The following is a 19,267-nucleotide window of genomic DNA, read 5'->3' as shown; positions in this document are numbered from 1 at the left end:
TTACAATTTAAAAGAAAATGAAGATCAAGGCAATGATACAGAAACACTGCCTTAAACGGACAGAGTCAGGATATAACCTGACACCCTGTTGTTCAGGGTGGTGGCAGCAGTCCCAGTAAATGGTGGTTACAGTCCTGTTGGAGAGATGAAGGTGATTCTGTTGAAGCAGTGATCCTGTAGAAGGGTCTGGTCTTCCTCTGGAGGCCCAGTGGTGGTTCTGGATCTCTTGTCCTCTGGCAATCCAGTAGGCAAGCTGCTCCTGGTGTAGCAAAGCGTCAGCTTATATCAAGGTAGAAATGCTTGGATCCTCCCCCTGGGTGGAGCATCCCACAATGGGAGGATGGAATTTTATCAGTCCTGCAGTGACACTCAATGGCCCATTCACAGGAGATATCTCCCCTGGAGGGCGTTATCAGGGCTGAGTCATGGAAGAGATAAAGAACATTGCCCCACCTGTTTATAACAGTTGATGAAGATGGTGATTGAAAACATGCATTTGGTTACATCTTGCATGGCAACCTGAAGCAGTGGGGCAATCCCTGCTCAGGGCGTGAACACCACCCCCCTTACCCAAACTGGCTCAGCTGTAAAACCCCCACCCTGGGAATGCCACGCATACAGGGGGCAATGTCACACTTGCCCTGCCCCAGGGGAGGGCTCTTTTTCCTGTCATTCCCTTCCTGTCCCCCCTTTTCTATCCCATTTACTTTTCAATAAAATTCATTTTGGGTTTGGTCTCATTATCACCTTAATTGGGGCAGAGGAATCTCTCTAACACTTTTCTTAACCAGACTCACCAGACTGTGAAATTATTTTGGCACAGTGAGTTTAGGCACTGTTCTCTGACCCCAAGTTCCTTTGACAACACCATGGTTCCCTCCTCTGAGGAGGTTGTGGTTCTCTCTGGAGGAACTCTTTGAAACTGGGCTGCAGATTTCTCTGAGTGACTTATGGGAGAACCAATGAGGTAAATCGCCTTTGTGGGCCTGGAGAGTAAAGAAAATATTTTGTTGTCCTTCTATTACAGCAACCTGATGAAGGTCTTCAGGGTGAGAGAAGTGGATGAGAATCTTGGTTCATGATCAGAAGGCTGGATTTATTGATATATGATATATAATACATTATAACTATACTAAAAGGAATAAAGAGAAAAGTTGCAGAGGCTTGCTAAGCTAAGAATAGAAAGAAGAGAATGAATAACAAAGTTCTGTGTCCAGCAGAAAGCAAGGACCAACTCTCCCGTGAGTGGTCAGCAAATCCAAACACTCACAGAAGACCAATCACAGATGCTCCTGTTACATTCCAAATCAGCAGATAATTATTGTTTGCATTTTTCTTCTGGGGCCCCAGCTTCACAGAAAGGACAAATCCTAAAAGAGAGGATTTTATGAAAAAATGTCTGTGACATCCTTCCTTGAAATGTTTTTTTAAAATCACAGGAGGAAAGGGAGCAAATGATACCAGCGAGACTGACAAGGTTCATTCACCCCATGGTGAGGAACACAAGGCTGCTAAAAGTCCTACAAGAAGCTCAGCTCAAGTAGCTAAATTCCCAAATAACTCCTGAATTCCCAGGCTTGAGTGCTTTGCGAAATGTGAGAATCATTTTTCTCTTCATCCCTGTTCACCTTTGTGACAGTTACAGAGTTTACTTTCCTTTTAATGATATCTGTATTGGGCTGAATTTACACTTTTATCAGAATGTGCTAGCAGCTGAGCTGGAGCTGTGCAGGAACCAGTGGAACTTGGAATTGCCACAAAATGGTTTGTACTGTCAGTTTATTAATGTTTGGGATTTGTTTGCATTTTCATCACATCTGACTTGTGGGAAAACCAAATATTCATCAAAGTGATTTATGCAGAGTCAAGTTTGATTTCTGCCAAATTATTTTGTCCAGTGCCCAGGGTATGCTCGAGGGGTCCCTGTGCCTCTCGCCATGGGGGATGCTTGGGAGGGATTTGGGGGTTTGTCCCTGTCCCTGTCACCCCAGGCCATTCCCCAGGGGGTCTTCATCATTCTCACCCCAGAGAATGCCTGGAGGGTCTCCCTCCCTCTCACCCCTGTGCCAGGGGGTACTCAGGGCAGTCTCTGTCCCTCTCAGCCCAGGGGATGCTCGGGGCAGTCTCTGTCCCCTCACCCTGGGGGATGCTCAAGGGGTCTCCATCCCTCTGGCCTCAGGCAATGCCTGTGCAGGGCTGGGGACCAGGGGCTCTGTGTCCCTCTCACCGCTGAGGGTGCTGGGGGCTGGGGGGGCTCTCCGACCTTCTCACACCTGGGGAGGCCAGGGGGGTCTCTGTCCCTTTCAGCCCTGGTGTGACCCCACCCAAACATCATTGGGCTCTGGGTGAGCTCAATCCCAAACCCTGATCCTGGTCTCAGTCTCACTCCACATTTAGACACACTCACAGTTCTGTATTTATTCTCATCCCAGTTTCAGACTCATCTATCCCAAGACCCAACCCCAACCCCAGCCCTAAAGCCAATCCCATGTCTAGCCTTAACCCCAATCCCAGCACTAATCCAAATCTCAACCCCAACTCCAATTCCAGCCCCAATTCCAGCCCCTTCCTAAATCCTCAGCCCCAAACCAAATCCCAGGTTCAGCCCTTCTGGGGGTTTGGGGGTGTCTCTGTCCCTCTGAGCCCGATGATGTTTGGGTGGGGTCACAGCAGGGCTGAGAGGGACAGAGACCCCCCTCGGCCTCCCCAGGTGTGAGAAGGTCGGAGAGCCCCCCCAGGCCCGAGCACCCTCAGCGGTGAGAGGGACACAGAGCCCCTGGTCCCCAGCCCTGCACAGGCATTGCCTGAGGCCAGAGGGATGGAGACCCCCCGAGCATCCCCCAGAGGGAGGGGACAGAGAGCCCCAAGCATTCCCTGGGCTGAGAGGGACAGAGACTGCCCTGAGTACCCCCTGGCACAGGGGTGAGAGGGAGGGAGACCCTCCAGGCATTCTCTGGGGTAAGAATGATGGAGACCCCCTGGGGAATGGCCTGGGGTGACAGGGACAGGGAAAAACCCCCCCAAGCATCTCCCAGGGCAAGAGGAACAGAGGCTTCACAAGCATCCCCTGGGCACCAGACAAAGTAATGTTTTTTCTTGTCAGAAATCAAAATTGACCGTAGATAAAATGCCTTGAATTTATTTTTCCCACAAGTCACTTGTGATGGAAAGGCAAATAAATCCCAAAATTTTATAAGCTTATAATAGAAGCTATTTTGTGGCAAATCCAAATTCCTTTGGTCTTGTACAGCTCCAGCTCAGCTGCTGGCACATTCTAAAAAAAGAAAAGTGGAAAATAGGCCCAATACGGATTATGAAAAGGAAGGGGAAGCTATGCGTAGCTGTCACAAAGGTGACAGGGACAAAGAGAAAAATTATTCTAACATTTGGCAAAGTCCCCCAGCCTGTGAAACAGACCTCCCCTGGAGGGGGCCAAGTGTGTCATTGTCCCCTGTGTGTGTGGCCTTTTTGGGGTGGGGGTTTTACAGCTGAGCCAGTTTGGGTAAGGGGGGTGGTGTTCACCCCCTGAGCAGGGATTACCCCACTGCTTCAGGTTGCCATGCAAGATGTAACCAAATGCATGTTTTCAATCCCCACCTTCAGCAACTGTTATAAACAGGTGGGGCAGTGTTCTTTATCTCTTCCATGACTCAGCCCTGATAACGCCCTCCAGGGGAGATATCTCCTGTGAATGGGCCATTGAGTGTCACTGCAGGACTGATAAAATTCCATCCTCCCATTGTGGGATGCTCCACCCAGGGGGAGGATCCAAGCATTCCTACCTGGATATAAGCTGACGCTTTGCTACACCAGGAGCAGCTTGCTTACTGGATTGCCAGAGGACAAGAGCTCCAGAACCACCACTGGGCCTCCAGAGGAAGACCAGACCCTTCTACAGGATCACTGCTTCGACAGAATCGTGTTCATCTCTCCAACAGGACTGCAACCACCATTTACTGGGACTGCTGCCACCACCCTGAACAACAGGGTGTCAGGTTATATCCTGACTCTGTCAGTTTAAGGCAGTGTTTCTGTATCATTGCCTTGATCCTTATTTTGTTACTGAATTTGAATTCTGGCTTAGACTCTTCCTCAGGTTTGCCTTTAAACCAGTACAAAGCTCATTGTGCTCATCCCTTGTTTTCCTCCCTTGTTTTGGAATATCCCATTCCTAAAACTCGGCCAGATGGCGGAAGACACCTCAAGGAAGATGAGGATGCCCCAGGACACCCAGGCAGGTGAGGAGGAAGTCAGTGCCCCTTTCCCCCTCTCTCCTGCTCCATCTCCCAGCCCAGAAAATCCCTTCTATGCAGGACAACCCCGCTGCCAATGCCATCCTGCTGGGAATGCACTGTGGGGATCTCCTTCCCCATCCCTCTTCACGGAGGGAAATCCCATCCTGTGCTTGTCCTTACTCTACCAGAGAAGGAGCTGAGGATCAAGATCAGGGACGACAAATCCCCACAGCAGAACTACATGGAAGAGACCGGTTTGAGTGGCTCCATGGGAAAAGAATCCAATGGGGAGGAAAAGCCCTGGAGATCCCCCATGAGGAGGAGGTGCTCCAAACCCAACCCAGGGTTCTCTGAGGAGGAAAGACCCACCCTGAGCCAGGAAGGTGGACAGAGCTTCAGCCAGAACTTGGAGCTGGTAGTCCAGGGGCAGCTTCATGATGGGCACAAGCTCCACAAGTGCTTCGAGTGTGCGAAGAGCTTCAGGCAGAGCAGCACTCTGATCAGCCAGAGGATCCACGCTGGGGATTGGCCTTATGAGTGTGGGGAATGTGGGAAGGGCTTCAGCTCCAGCTCTGCCCTTGTCATACATCAACGCATCCACACTGGGAAGGGGCCCTACGAGTGTCCCCAGTGTCAGAAGAGGTTTCAGAGCAGCTCCAGTCTTCTCCGGCACAAGCGGATTCACACGGATGAGAGGCCCTTGCGCTGCCCTGAGTGCGGGAAGGGCTTCAAGCACAACTCCAACCTCATCAGGCACCGGCACATCCACACTGGGGAGAGGGAGAGGCCCTACGAGTGTCCCCAGTGTGGGAAAAGCTTCACCCAGATCTCTGTCTTAACCAGACACCAACGGAGGCACCTGGAAGGGAAGCTCTGCCAATGCCCCAATGCAGGAGGACTTTTGTGCACTGCCCCAACTTCATCCATAGTTGGAGGATCCATGTTGGGAAGAGCCCTGGTGATCCATTTTTCCTTCGGATCCATGCTAGGAAGACACCTGTCCCTTTTCCTGCCTCTGCCAATGACATGATGTGGGATGGAAGAACATGAGGGTCTTGCCATGACTGTGTCATTACATTCACTCCCACCTCAGAGAATTGCCAGGGACAGGAAAGGGACACTCTCTCTCTCTCTCTCTCTGTCCCTGAGGAGAAGGGTGTGCTTTCCAGGCAGGAGGAAATACGTGGCAAGGCAGACCCAGTAAGTTGTGTTTTAGTTTTCCCTGTAAACAGTTTTATTTATACACTCTGTTATCAATATTGTTTCTGTTCCATTCGTTCCTTATATCATTGTTGTTCCCAAAAAATTGTTCTTATCCCAGACCGGGATCTTTGCCTTTGTGGTTTCCATGGGAGTCGGGAGGGCAGTGAGGGCAGCGTGGTTTTAGCGGGGGCAGGAAATTGGGGAATCCCATTCCTGAACCCCGGCGCCTGGAAACTGTGCACCCCAGCTGGTGCCAGCCCTGGTGGCCGTGAAAACAGCCTTGGGAGCGGGTCCCTGGCTGGGGCTGTGGGAACCTCTTCCCTCTGGTGCCCAGGGACAGGAGTGGAGGGAACGGCTGCAGCTGAGTCGGGGCAGGCTCCGGTTGGATGTCAGGAAAAGGTTTTTGCCCAGAGGCTGCTGGGGCCCTGCCCAGGCTCCCCAGGGAAGGGTCCAAGCTCCAGGGCTCTCTGAGCTGCAGCAGCGTTTGGACAGCGCTGCCAGGCCCAGGCTGGCATTGTTGGGGTGTCCTGTGCAGGGCCAGCAGTTGGACTGGAGGATCCTGATGGGTCCCTCCCAGCTCAGCCAATTCTGTGGTTCTGGGATCCCGTGAGCCTGGGGATGGGGCTGCCAATGGTTGCCATGGCAACGGGCCACATGTGGCTGCAGGCCTGAGCTGGTGTCCATGGCAACCACCCCTGGCATGGGGTCTCCATGGAGCTGCCAAGGGACTGACCATAGCAACAGGGGGCTGGGGATGGTTGCCACGGAAACTGATCATAGCAACAGGGGGCTGAGGATGGTTGCCATGGAAACTGATCATAGCAACAGGGGGCTGGGGATGGTTGCCATGGAAACTGACCATAACAACAGGGTCCTGGTGATGGTTGCCTGCTAAGGATCACATTTGTCACAGGCACTCAGAGGGGTTCCGTGGGGACTTTCCAAGAGTCTCCAGGCTCTTCCAGAGCTGGAATGTCACAGGCACAGACAGGGGCTCCATGGAGACCTCCCTGGGCTTTCTTGGGATGGTAAAGAGCCTTGTGGTCAGAGGCAGTCACAGCCATTCCATGGTGACATCCCAGGGGACCTTGTGATGCAAAGGCATCGATCTGTCACAGGCGCTCACGGGGGCTCCACGGTGACATCCCAGGAGTCTCCAGGCTGCCAAAGAGCTGGGGTGTCCCAGAAACTCACAGGGGTTCCTGTCATGGGCACAGTGGGAGCTTCAGGCAAAACCTTTATTTCTTTTTTGGAGAAACTCCTGCTGAGACATGAGATGGAGAAATTACATACTGCAGGCACCATGGATCCTCAAACCCCTGCAGGGCCCCTAGACTTCTAAAATTCCTTCTAAGAGAGGAGACTGGGAGCAGTTGCATCCAATCCCATCTCCAGACTTTGTCAAAGGTGTTAAAGATTAGACACGTGGAATTGAACTTTAATGCAATTTTCCCCCCAGGGTTAAAGATTGAATACCAGATAAATTTATATAAATACAGCTCTGATTTTTTCTGATCATTATTAGACAGAATGGTTCATTCCCACCACAAAGTAAATGAAAAAAGGGAGTTTTTGTTACAGTCTCAGGTGGTCTGCACACAACCTTCCCCCAGAGTTTCTTGTGCCAATGGGTAGGAACCACGAGAGCACCAGCACATAGACACAGACAGACACACACACAGACACACATACACACAGACACACACACACAGAGAAATGCTGAAAGTGTCCAGGGGCCAAAGACAAAAACAAAGTAGAGTCCAGGGTACAAATACAGGGAAAGAGGGTGCAGAGTAGAGCACCGGGGATCCAATGCTCTGAGGGTTCAGGGGCGGTACACATGGAAGGGACCAATAGTAAATGCCAGTGTGGATGGGTAGGGTTACACAGCAGTGGGAAACAGGGAAGGGAGAACTCACCAGAACATGAACATATAAGAGTTAAAGGGGTAGAGAAGGCCAAGGGAGAGTACAGAACTGGGACAAATTAACATAGTGCTGCAGAGCACCATGGGGAAGCCTCTTTCCTCGCCCTGAGTTGTGAGGAATGCCCAGAGCCTACAGTGTGTCTCTCCAGGGCATTTCTGCTGGCTTTTCCCTGGTAGGCTCACAGGTTTGCACAGTTGTGCAGTGTCACAATGATCTCCTTGGTTCTGCATTCCTGCTGTGGCTGCTGTGTAACAATGGACCTGTGATACCATGAGGCTCCATAGTGTCACCATGGTCCATTTGGTTACACAAGGCCCTGTTGGGACATGATGGACCCTTGGTTCCATGAGGGGCCTGGGCTCCCACAGCCCCTCACAGGGCCTTAAGGCATCTCCGAGTTCCCCATTGCCCCTCATGGCGTCTCAAGGCCCTTCATGACACCTCATGACTGATGGCCCCTCACAGCCCCTCACAGCCCCTCTCAGCCTCAGGCTTGGGGCTCCACCCAAGGCAGGAGAACAGGTTGGGCCCTACTTGTTCTGCTTTCATTTCAGTCCCTTCACAGCCACAAGTGCAGAAAGGCTGAAATGGAGCCTTTCCCCGGCGTTTCCCTCAGGGTTAACTGTAGGCTGAAGCTCTGTGCTGGCCCCGGCCCCAGTGCCACCATCCCTACAGCCGCCGGGCCTTTGCTGTTCCCCCGTGTCCGGTCCCTGTCCCCGAGTCCCGCCCGGCTCTGGCAGCAGCAGCAGCCGCAGCGCAGGGGGCGCCGGCCCGGCCCAGCCGGGGCTCCCGGCCAGGAGCAGCAGCAGCGCCGGCCCCTTCCCGCCTGCTCCTGCCTCGGCTCCCGAGGGCTTTTTCCAGCTCAATTCTGGAGCAGAGCAACCAGCACCCACACACAGCCCTGACTGCTCAGGGCCTGCCTGTGTTGCCCCGAGTAAGCCCTCAAAGGAAGAAAGGATCGGGTTCCAGCGCTGTTTTCAACACTCTTTTACTCACCCTGAGGTGACAGGAGGAGGCTGCTGGTGCCTTTGCCTTGGGAATTGCAGATCATGGCTGCTCTTGGCGCTCTTCTGCTTGCCACTTGAACTTTATCCATAAAAATGCAAGTGCCTCTTTCAGTTGGTGCTACCCACGGTGCTTTCATGACAGTGAAGTCAGTATTTTTGTCACAGGCATAAAGATCATCAGATACTGGAATGCCCACCAGCCCCTAAACACTAAGATGAGGGGAATTAAAGCCACACAGGCCACATTTGCAGAACTCAAACACAGCCCTGTTGCTGGCGTTGTTGAAATAGAATAAACTGACAGAGGCTGTCACAGAATTTGCCTCCATAATGTGGAATTAAATTTAAAAATCCATCAGGAGAAACAGAAATCAGAACTTCTCAACTCGCTTCATTTCTCCTTCCCAGCAGCAGGAAGCGGAGATGCCCAGAGGTGTTTTGCACTGCTGCTGCCCCCAGTTTGAGCCCAGGCTCTGCCCAGTCCCAGCGGGAACCTGAGCCCAGCCCAGGGAGCTCAGCGCACATGGGGCCAGGCCCAGAGCCCCGGGCACGGCCGCCCATTGCGGGGCAGCGGCGCAGATGGAATGTCCTGCAGCCTAAACCTCCTGCTCCTGCCACACAGCGCCAGCCTTCTCCCCCTCCTCCTCCTCTCCCAGCATGGCACAATTTCCAGCTCGGAGGAGGCTGCCCCAGAGAGGGCTCCGGCTCCTGTTCAAGCCTGAATGTCCCTGCAGAGGAACAGGGCATCTTTCAGGCACTTCCACAAGCTCAGGCTTCTCACTTCATGGCGAATCTGGGATGCAAATGGCCTTGCTAAGAAAACCAAAAGCCAAAATGTATTAATAATTATTATAAAAAATTCCCCTTTCTTCCAGGCAAAATTCACCAAGTCATTCTCTGCATTTCTCCTTTTCAGATTGTTTCAGTTGGCTGTTCTGACAGGTCCATCTTGTTCTGGTGCTTATCATGAACTGATTGTGCTCTTGATTTATGCACCAAGGCACCAGATGTGGAATCATCCACACTGAATTCAGAAACAAACTCCCTCTGTCAGAGCATTTTCACATTCCAGATAATTTTCAAGATGTCCAGTGACAGGTTGGAATGATCATCACAACACTCTCCACTTGTGGCTGCAGGCTCTGCAGATTCTTTCTCTGCATTCAGCCAGGCTTGTATTCCCTAACAATTCTTTGTACCACCTCCTGTTTTCTTAGCCTGGAACAGGAACAATGAAAACCTTACCCATAGCACAACTCCCCAGTCCACCAGGAAAAGAAAGGACAAGTTGTCAAGTTCTCCAAACCTGCTTTGCTGCAATAGTCCTGCTGCAGGCACAGTGTGGAAAGCCAAGAGAAGCCGCAGTTGGTGGCACATCTTGTGACAGGAGCTCGACCTCATTCTCCAGGAAATGTTTTTGAAAAGGGCAGACAGGACTATGGAGAAGATTCCTGGAAAACTGAAACAGCTTTCCAGAAGTGAAATGAAAATAGAAAGAAATCATCTGAAATGTTTTCCTCAGTTTATTTCTGTTCTCCCCTTTTCCATCTTGCACTACTTCTCCATGCCATGAGTTCTAAATGCATCTCACCTCTAAGATCAATGACTTAGCGAGTTTTAGACACTCTAAAATACCATGAGCTGCACGAGGTTTGCCTTCCCCTGTTTTTGTTGGAAAGCAATGCTGGAGCCACAAGTGCAGCGCTTGGGTCGGGCACGAATTCCAATTCAATAACAAAATAAGGATCAAGGCAATGATACAGAAACACTGCCTTAAACTGACAGAGTCAGGATATAACCTGACACCCTGCTGGGCAGGGTGGTGGAAGCAGTCTTATTAAATGGTGGCTGCAGTCCTGTTGGAGTGATCAACGTGATTCTGTCGAAGGAGTGATCCTGTAGAAGGGTCTGGTCCTCCTCTGAAGGTCCAATGGTGGCTATAGAGCTCTTGTCCTCTGGGAATCCAGTAGGCGAGCTGCTCCTGATGTTGAAAGCCTCAGCCTATATCCATGTAGGAATGCTTGGATCCTCCCCCTGGGCGGAGCATCCCACAATGGGAGGATGGAATTTTATCAGTCCTGCAGTGGCACTCAATGGCCCATTAGCAGAACGTATCTCACCTGGAGAGCATTATCAGGGATGAGTCATGGAAGCCATAAAGAACACTACCCCACCTGTTTATAGCAGTTGATGAAGATGGTGATTGAAAACATGCATTTGGTTACATCTTGCATTGCAACCTGAAACAGTGGGGTAATCCCTGCTTGGGTGGGTGAACACCACCCCCCTTACCCAAACTGGCTCAGGTGTAAAACCCCCACCCTGGGAAGGCCACACACACAGGGGACAATGTCACACTTTGCCCCCTCCAGGGGAGGTCTCGGTCCCTGTCACGCTTTTTCACAGGCTGGGCGACTTTGTCAAATGTTAGAATAATTTTTCTCTTTGTCCCTGTCACCTTTGCGACAGCTACACAGAGCTTCCCCTTCCTTTTCATATTCTGTATTGGGCCTAATTTCCACTTTTATTTTATTGGAACCTGCCAGCAGCTGAGCTGGAGCTGTGCAGGACCAATAGAATTTAGATTTGCCACAAAACAGCTTCTATTGTCAGTTTATAAAATTTTGGGATTTGTTTGCGTTTTCATTACGTGACTTGTGGGAAAAGCAAATATTCATTGAAGTATTTTATGCAGAGTTAAGTTTGATTTCTGCAAAGTTTATTTTGTCCGGTGCCCAGGGGACGCTCTGTGCCTCTCACCCTGGGGGATGCTTGGAAGGGGCTGGGGAGGGTCCCTGTCCCTGTCACCCCAGGCCATTCCCCAGGCGTTTGTCCTTTTCACCCCAGGCCATTCCCCAGAGGGTCTCCATCATTCTCACCCCAGGGAATGCCTGGGGGGTCTCCCTCCCTCTCACCTTGTACCAGGGGTGCTCGGGGCAGTCTCTGTCCCTCTCAGCCCAGAGGATGCTCGGGGCAGTCTCTGTCCCCTCCCTCTGGGGGATGCTCGGGGAGTCTTCATCCCTCTGGCCTCAGGCAATGCCTGTGCAGGGCTGGGGACCAGGGGCTCTGTGTCCCTCTCACCGCTGAGGGTGCTCGGGGCTGGGGGGCTCTCCGACGTTCTCACGCCTGAGTGAAGGTGCAAATGACACCGTGAGAACGCAACCTGTCGATCTGCTCGAACTCGGATTGTACTGAACAAGAAATGGAAAGGAGCGAGGGAGAGAAAGAAATCAGAAATGTTCTCAGAGCGAAAGGAAGAGGAAAAAGCCCCAACCCGGACTCCGCAGCTCTCGGGGACACCCGCAGGGCGCAGCGCCTTTCAGAATTCCAGCCAATCAGAAGAGGCGCTAACCAATTTCCAGCCAACCAGAGCATTTCTCGCCGATGACTCACCGGTTGCCAGGCGGGCCCGCAGAGCCCGGCGGCCCCGGAGCGGAATTTGGGGCTCGGGCCGGGGGGACGGATCCGCCCCGGGGGGGTCCCCGAGCCCCTGCCCAGCCCTGGGGCCGATCGGGGGCTCCCCCAGCCAGCAGCCGGTGCTGCGGGGCCGCGGGGCAGAGCGGTGGGAAAGGGGGGTCCGGGCTGGCAGCGGAGGAAATGCGGGAGGAAGAGGAGGGAGAGGAGGAGCAGGAGCAGGAGCGGGAGAATCGCGGCGCTCGCAGCGCCCGCACGCCGAGCCTGCAGCACCCCCTGCCCCGGGAGCATCGCCCCCAGCCCCGAGCCGCAGGGGAGGGCGGAGGCCGAGCTCGCCCCGGCTCCAGCCAGGGGTCTCAGGGAGGATTTTCTGGAGAGTGTTCGGAGCCGGCAGATCCCGGACTCGAGCCCCGGATATCCCCGGGCTCCCCAAGAGGAGCTTTTTCGCGGGGAGAGGAGCCGCAATCGCCCCTCGGGAGGGTCCGGGGGGTCCATGTGGGGATGGCCCGGTACCGACGGGGCGGGACATTGGTTTTGGGGATTCCCATGAGAGCCGGGGCTGTGGAACGGGGGACCCCCGGGGCGGGGAGAGGGGAAGGGGCGATACCGGAGCTGGGGGACCCCCGGCAGCCCGGAGATGAGGCGGGGACGGGACCCCCTGACCCTGAGAGGGGTGTCCTGGGGTGACTTCATGATGCTCGGACCCCATCAGTCTGTTTAGCCCAGAAATGAGTTCTGCACCTTTAAGTTTGATTCTGAGAGCGCAGGGGAGGAGGGAGAAGCAGTAGTTTGTTTTCATACACTGCACTCACTCCTCCACATTCCTGCTCCTGGACTGTTGTGATGCCTTAAGGAGCTGGAACAGTGGCCAGATGGAGCTGATAGGAATAAAGTGGATTTTTACTGAAATGCTTTCAAAGGCCACACCCTGGCAGTACTGGAGGCACAGCTGTGGCTCTTCCTGGATGGCTCCAAGATGGGAGCAAAAGAGGGCTTGGTCATGAGATCTCACATTTTTATGAGTTTTAGTCTATTTGCATATAGGAGTTAACTGCCCAATTAATAGCTTCAAATTATGAAGTTTAATCCTCCTTGCTTGCTTGCCCGCCCTCCTCTTTTCATGTTGTTTATGCTTTGGGCCTGAAGTTTGAAGAGATTGTCCTTGAGTCTCCAGCTAGAAGATGATTGTTTTGTCTTCAACACTCTGTGAAAAGATCCCAGTAACACTTAATATAAAGCTAAAAGCTGCACACCAAAACAGAACAGAAAAACTTAAAACCTAAGGTATCAGTTGTCTGCTGACAGACAGCAGGACAGAGCTCTCCTTTGCTTTTCGTTAGTTTTAACTCTCTGAGGCAGAGAAGTTCCCTGGAGTATGGTTTTTCTTTTTCTTTGGAGCTGTTTAAACCTGCTCTGGACTGAACACCCAGAACACCGCTGGCAGCTCCCACCTGTGGCCCACCAGGCTGAGCCTGGGCCGCAGCATTTCCAGCAGTGGAAGGACTGACATGAGACTGATTAGAGACTGAGTGAGCAGAGCTACAGCCCACAGAAGGACTTTCTGAGATTGTCATCTCTTTTGTAGCGGCAAGAGGTTTTATTGTTTAATGTTGTTCATTTTTTGTGCTGATGAATGCTTTGCCTGTTAAATAAAGAGGTTTTTTCCCCTTTTCTCCGAGGAAGTCTTTTCCTGATCTGGTTGGGGGAGTGGCTGCTTGAATTTGCTTTTTAGAGAAAACCCCTTTGGAGGTTTTCTCCCAAATTTGCCCTAATCCAGGACAGGGTTGCGGGAAGAGAGAGGACCCCCAAGTGACTGGACTGGGGGGAGGCTGGAGTGGGGGACCCTGAAATCCCCCAGCATCCCTAAGCAGGACCCTGGAGAGAGGGATCCCCAGGACCCATGGGATCCCCAGCAGCCCTGAGACAGGGGACCACCAGAACCCCAGAGGGATGAGACTGAAAATGGGATGCTCCTGGTGGCTTTTTTTAATTCACTCTTGATTTTTGGAAATTTTTATGGGCACCAGATAACTTCTGGAGATGGATTTGGTTGGGAGGAATTCCCAATCCAAGGATTCACACCTTGTTTTACCCCAAACCAGGATTTCCCATTCCCAAACCTTCACCTGATGGAGGAGAAGGCTGCGAGGAAGAGGAAGATGCCCCAGGATACCCAGGCAGGTGAGGAGGAAGTCAGTGCCCCTTTCCCCCTTTCTCCTGCTCCATCTCCCAGCCCAGCATGGCCCCCAGCTGCAGGACAACCCTGCTGCCAACGCCGTCCTGCCAGGGATGCACTGGGGGGATCTCCTTCCCCTTCCCTCTGGCACGGAGGCAAATCCCATCCTCTCCTTGTCCTTCCTTCCCCAGAGAAGGAGCTGAGGATGGAGACCAGGGAGGACAAATCCCTGCACCAGAACCTCGAGGAAGAGGCTGTTTTTAGTGGTGCCAGAGTGCAGAATTACAATGGGGAGGAAAAGTTCCAGAGATCCCACAAGAGGAGGGGCTGCAAACCCAGCCCAGGCTGCTCTGAGAAGGAAAGAACCGCATTGAGCCAGGAAGGTGGACAGAGCTTCAGCCAGAGCTTGGAGCTGGTGGCTCATGAGCAACTTCATGATGGGGAGAAGCCCTACAAGTGCTTGGAGTGTGGGAAGAGCTTCAGGCGGAGCTCCCACCTGATCCGCCACCAGATAATCCACACAGGGGAATGGCCCCACAAGTGTGGGGAGTGTGGGAAGGGCTTCAGCTGCAGCTCCGCCCTCATCACCCACCAACGCATCCACACTGGGGAGAGGCCCTACGAGTGTCCCCAGTGTGGGAAGAAGTTTCAGACCAGCTCCAATCTCCTCCTGCACCAGCGGATTCACACAGAGGAGAGGCCCTTCCGCTGCCCTGAGTGTGGGAAGGGCTTCAAGCACAACTTTACCCTCATCAGGCACCGGCACATCCACACTGGGGAGAGCCCCTACGAGTGTCCCCAGTGTGGGAAGAGCTTCTCAGACCGCTCGTTCTTTACTCAACACCAACGGAGTCACTGGTAAGGGCAGCCCTGTGAGTGCCCCAACTGCAGGAGGAGCTTCATGCACTGCTCCAGCTTCATCCCCCATGGGAGGACCCACGTTGGTCAGAAACCTTGCACTCTACATTCTCTGTGATGCATGTTGGGAAGACACTGGGCTGGTTATTCTTTTGTTTTGGCCCTAATTTTCTTTGCATTCATCTTCATCCCTTTAAAACAGAGAAAATTGGGGTAAAAATCAAGAAATTCATCAAAGACATCTAAAGGCTCACTTTTTACTTGTGTTTCAGGGGAATCTGGGATTCAGGGAGATAATTGGGAGAATTTGGGGGTTTTGGGGGTATTTGGTGTACTTGTTTCCCTTTCTTGGCACTGAAAGAGACAAGAGGGTTCAATCTGTCACCTAAATGCCACTTAAAACTACTCAATCCCACCCCAAAATTCCTTGATTCCACAACTCTTTGGTGTGGAATGGTGTTGGAAGGGAATTGAGCAAAGTGGGCTTCAAATCAGGAGGGTTGAGATGGGCATTAGGTGGGGCAGGATGGGTGGAATGGGGTTTGGGAGGTGGGAAATGGGGGAAATATGGCTTGGGAAGGGGGTGTTGATGTTCAGGAGTGGTGGGATGGGTCAGGGTTGGGACTGGGGAGGTGGGTTGGGGTCTGCAATGACACAGCCAAAGTTTGGGGATGATGAAGGGAGGGGGAGCCCATTACTGAGTGAGTTTTTTATTAATCCACATTCCTGAAGAGATTTTTAGGTATCTCATGTTTCTGAGGCAGTTTTGGGGCACTCCTCAGCTTTTGGGGGCTTTCCTGAGAGCAGCTCCATGGAGCCCCATTGCCAGAGGTGGTTGCCTTGGGCATGATCTCAGAGCTGTAGCCAGAGTCCATTGCCTCAGTGCTGGAGAGCAGAGAAATGATGAACGGCCCCAGACATCTCCAGTGTGTGTTTGGGGCAGGGAGAGTTCTGCATAGGTGGGGTGGTCACTGCCCCACCCCAGCCACTGCAGCCTCTGGCCCAGCCCCAAAGTGGCTGCCAAGCCCCTGGCACCCCAAAAACCCCACCTGGGAGAGGGACCAGAGCAGGTCAGGCTGTGACACGGGTGTGACACTGACACGTCCCATGGCCCTGGAGCTCACAGCAGCTGAGACCCAAGACTGACTGTGGATCTCTCTGTCCCTCTCTCTCTTCTCCTGACTTCCTCTTCTCGAAATCTGGATAACTTCAAGTTGGACAGGTTAGAGTTTGCGAAGTCAGTGCTTTGTCAAGTGATTTACTGTAATTCAATGCTTTTTCAGATTTCCCAAACACCTCATTCTCTGAAGTTTGCAACTAGAAGTTTGTTCTCCACCCTCCTGAGCAGTTTGTTGTTTTCTCCCCTTGGCCATCTGTCCTGCAGGCTGTGCCCCCTGTGCATGCTGCTCCTCTGCCCTGGCCGGCTGCACTCGCCCATCTCGTTGTGCCCCAGCATTTCTCACCCAGCGTTTCTGTGCCCTCCCTGGGCTCCCTGCACCCAGCGCTGCCGGCTCCTGGCACACAGAGCCAGGGCAGGAGCCCACCCTGCCAAGGGGTTCTGGGGCAGGGCGGGAGCTGCGATGGCTTCTGAGCTCAGCAGCTGCTCCTGGCATGGTTCCATGGAGACGGAGCACAGCAACGCTGCTGAGCATTGTCCCTGCTGAGGGTCACACACTGCCAGGGCACATTCCCTGCCTGCAGGATTGCTGAGCATTGTCCCTGCTGAGGGTCACACACTGCCAGGGCACATTCCCTGCCTGCAGGATTGCTGAGCACTGTCCCTGCTGAGGGTCACACACTGCCGGGGCACATTCCCTGCCTGCAGGATTGCTGAGCATTGTCCCTGCTGAGGGTCACACACTGGCAGGGCACATTCCTGCCTGCAGGATTCGTGCCCGACCCAAGCACTGCACTGATGACTCCAGCATTGCTTTCCAACAAAAACGGGAAGGCAAACTGTGTGTAGGTCATGGTATTTTAGAGTGTCTAAAACTCGCCAAGTCATCGATCTTAGAGGTGAGATCCATTTGGAATTAAGTGGATGGGAAAGTAGTGCAAGATGGAAAAGGGGAACATGGAAATAAAGAGAGGAAAACATTTCAGATGGTTTCTTTCCATTTTCATTGCACTTCTGGAAAGCTGTTTCAGTTTTCCAGGAATCTTCTCCACAGTCCTGTCTGCTCTTTTCAAGAACCTTTCCTAGGAAATGAGGTCAAGCTCCTGTCACAAGATGTGTCCCCAACTGCAGCTTCTCTTGGCTTTCAGCACTGTCCGTGCAGCAGGATTCTTGCAGCAAAGCAAGACAAAGGTTTAGAGAACTGGACAACTTGTCCTTTCTTTTCCTGGTGGACTGGGGAGTTGTGCTGTTGGTGAGGTTTTCATTGTGACTGTTCCAACCTTGGAAAACAGGATGTGGTACCAAGACTTGTTGGGGAATGCAACCCTGACTGAATTCAGAGAAAGAATCTCCAGAAGCTGCAGCCGGAAATGGAGAGTTGTGTGATAATCATTCACACATCTCCACAGACACCTGGAAAGTGATCTAGAACATGAAAATTGATTGTCAGAGGCAGTTTCTTTCTGTTTTCAGTTTAGATGATTGTACATCTCTTGTGCTGGTATAAATCAAGAGCATGAAAACAATAGGTTCATGATAAGCAGCAGAACAAGCTGCATCTCCCAGAGTAGAAGACTGAAAGGATCTGAAAAGGAGAAATGCAGGGAATGACTTGGTGAACCTTGCCTGTAAGAAGGGTAATTTTTTCTAAGATTTTCCAATCCATTTCCTTTTGCTTTTCTCCTTCTTATTATGGCCATTTCCATCTCAGACTCACCATGAAATGAGTAGCCTGACCTTGTGGAAGTGCATGAAAAATGCCCCGTTCCTCTGCAGGGACAGTCAGGGTGGAACAGGAAGCAGTTTTGATATAATTGTGTGATAGATGAGTAATGCGATGGTTGAGTCTCACAATTAAAAGGCAGATATTATGGATATGTTAAGACAAGTTTTATAGATTTACAATTATGTTTTACACCCCCTTGTGTTGTTATCACAAGGTTACCTGGTAGTTGGGGTATTTGGGAGGGTTGGCTTGTTACTATGGCAACACCTGACTGTCAATCAAGATGTAAGGAAGTGACCTCCACCACTGGACAGTGAAGAAAGAGTTGATTAACAAGATTTGAGAGGGGCTAAAGGGTTAAAAGGTGAAACATCCATTGTGTGGACAAGCACATAGTGGGAAAAAATCCTTTGCTCCCAGTGCCGTTATATTTTCTGTATTCAGTCTTCTGTTGTATTTTTTGAGAAGGTTTTAATAATCCTTTTAAATTTTTGGAAGTGAGCATCATTTCTCACAAATGGGGACTTGTCCAGGAAATACACCTGGTGGGCTTAGGAGTTTTCAAAAGGGGCGCCCCCCGCTACAGATTGGGCGTAGTCTGTCGGACTCTCCCAGTTCCACCAGTGGTTGCAGGCTGTAAGCCCAAAGACACCAGGAGACTGGATAATGAAAAGAGGGGAAGAGCGGTGGGTACCATCCACATAACTGATTCTGGCCAGATTGTGACTCTGTAATTCTGGTGTATGAAAGTGAGCTTCATATTAGTAATATACTGGATCCATCCTGGTCCCTTGAAGCATCAGGATATTGGACAGTAGAAAGGAAAAAGGAACAGTGGCACGCATGGCGGGGAGGAAAGCGGGGATCCCATAGACAAGGACCCCATAGCCGGCAGGACACATAAGACTGAAGGGTTTTTGGGGACTTGTGAATGGGGTTCACCCATTGGGGAAACCGTGTTTGTGCCAGGACGGGGACCCACAGCGGGATTCCCAGCCGGCACACATCACGGGAGCAAGTGAGCTCTGTTGTTACCATATTTCTAGAGTCCAATACCTTATGGGTGGTTTCCTCACAAGCAGCTCTTCACAGCAGTGTTGTTTCTGCTTCTTCATCAGGGCTCCTCTAAGGCTCTCCCTGACCGGCCAACCTGGGATCACCCAGGAGCTGGTGAAGCAGTTTGTGTGCTGCCAAGCCAAGTGGGTCGGGGCAGCCTGGCCACCAAGCCAAGTCATGTCAGGGCAGAGCTGCCGAACTGAGGAGGGCCGGCTGCTGAGCCGAGCCAAATCGGGGCAGGTGGAGCCGCTGAGGCTGAGCCAAGTCAGGCCAGGGGCAGGACCGCAGCTGCTGAGCTGAACTGGGACGGGCAGAGCCTCCGAGTTGAATTGGGGTGGAGAAACCACTGAAAGCTGAACCAAGTTGGGTCAGAAGTTGGATGGAAGCTGCTGAGTCGAATCAAGGCAGGTGGAACCACCAAAGCTAAGCCAGGTCGGGCCAGGGGTGGGACTGCAGCTGCTGAGGGGAATTGGGCCAGGGGCAGGCCATAACCGAGCTGAGCCAGGCGGGACAGGGAGCAGAGTGTGACTGTGGGATCGGAGCATTG

General features: G+C 52.3%; 1 protein-coding gene across 1 annotated transcript in view; it reads right to left on the bottom strand.

The window, feature by feature from the left end:
• Positions 1-19,267, bottom strand: part of LOC134433444 (zinc finger protein 271-like) — a gene marked incomplete at both ends in the record, with an annotated part of 174,067 nt that overhangs the window by 106,295 nt on the left and 48,505 nt on the right. The gene's annotated exons all lie outside the window — the stretch shown is intronic.

This window comes from Melospiza melodia, unplaced genomic scaffold (assembly GCF_035770615.1).
Source record: "Melospiza melodia melodia isolate bMelMel2 unplaced genomic scaffold, bMelMel2.pri scaffold_18, whole genome shotgun sequence".
Classification (NCBI taxonomy): domain Eukaryota; kingdom Metazoa; phylum Chordata; class Aves; order Passeriformes; family Passerellidae; genus Melospiza; species Melospiza melodia.
This window is presented reverse-complemented; position numbering and strand designations above follow the sequence as displayed.